This window comes from Piliocolobus tephrosceles, chromosome 19, assembly GCF_002776525.5.
Source record: "Piliocolobus tephrosceles isolate RC106 chromosome 19, ASM277652v3, whole genome shotgun sequence".
NCBI classification, from domain to species: Eukaryota; Metazoa; Chordata; class Mammalia; order Primates; family Cercopithecidae; genus Piliocolobus; species Piliocolobus tephrosceles.
Genome location: NC_045452.1, coordinates 35,188,733 through 35,190,205, shown reverse-complemented (window position 1 = coordinate 35,190,205; position 1,473 = coordinate 35,188,733).

The following is a 1,473-nucleotide window of genomic DNA, read 5'->3' as shown; positions in this document are numbered from 1 at the left end:
CCAGTCCCTGCCCTGCCCCTCCTGGGGACCTGATCTCAGGGCCCTGAGGGTGTGGTTTGACCTCTGACAGGGCAGATTCCATCTCTGATGACGACTTGGCAGGCCTCCAGCGACAGCAGTGCAGCAGCTGGTGCTGCGGGAGGGGCAGGGGAAGGTGGGGCAGGGCCTTCTTCCCACGGCCACCGAGTTGCCTGGAGGGCCCCATGAGGAAGGAGTTTGACTGCCCAGACAAGCAGTGTTGACCAGCCAGGCCCAGTACCTGATTCCAGCTCAGCAGCTGACTCTCCTGCCGTGGGACCTTAGACAAATCATGTGCCCGCTGCGACTCCAGAGAAAGGGGCAGAGGACACCTGCTCATGGGGCTTGCGAGGACTTGAACTGTGTGCAGGTGTGCACCTAGGCACGTGTGATGTGTGTGTCCGTGCATGTGTGTGTGCAGCTGTGCAGCGCACCTGTGGGCAGCCAGGTGTGTGTGCACGTGTGCACATAGGCATGTGTGTTGTGTGTATCCGTGCTCGTGTGTGCAGCGCACCTGTGGACAGGCATGTGTGCACGCGTGTGCACATAGGCATATGTGATGTGTGTATCCGTGCACGTGTGTGCAGCGCACCTGTGGGCAGGTGTGTGTGCACGCGTGTGCACATAGGCATGTGTGATGTGTGTTTCTATGCACATGTGTAAGCCACTGGGACCAGGTCCGGTAGGTCCCAGCCTGCAGGTGTGGCATGACTGGTAACTATTTTTATTGCCTTGCAGTGTGAGTTACCTTCTTAGAAACCACTGCAGCCACAAGAAAAACAAACAGCAGCCAGTCATTTAGAGACACAGGCTTGGTGCTGAGTGCAGCAGAGCCTTTCGGTGGCAAATGCAGAGCCTGTGGCTGGCAGGAGCTGGACGGGCGTCGTCTCTAAGCCTGGAGCTGGCCAGGCGCTCCCGCTCCTGTGGTGGTGGCAGTCCAGGGCCACCGGGCACTCTGGCTGTCCCAGTTCCCGCCTCGGCCTGGTGGGCAGAGGGGAGGATTGGCAGTTTGCTCCTGCCATGTGGCGTCTGGCTTGTGGGGGGCCCACATTGCCGGTCTTCAGGCTGTGGCTGGGACACACACTCTGAATTTTCCTGAGGACCAAGTGCGGTCACACACAGGACCGCGCTGTAAACTTGCGCAGCTCTAAGTGAGTGCACAGGGGTGGCGGGCCCTCGATTCGTCAGCAGTCGGGGCTCAGTGCTGGCCCAGAGCCAGGGCGGCTCGTGGGTGTCTGGGAGGTTTGAGGTTGCTCAGAGGAGCCCCAGGTCAGGCTTGGTGTCCCAACCCCTTCTGGAATTTTTTGGTCCATCCCAGAGCTCAACTCACATTCTTCTCCCATCTTTTAGGCCTTCTGGAACCTTGCAGGGCCCTGTTACTCCCACCGCTTCTTCCGAGGGCATGCCCACCACGCGCTGACTCTGTACATATTTGACCTCATTTAGCCGTCGCTG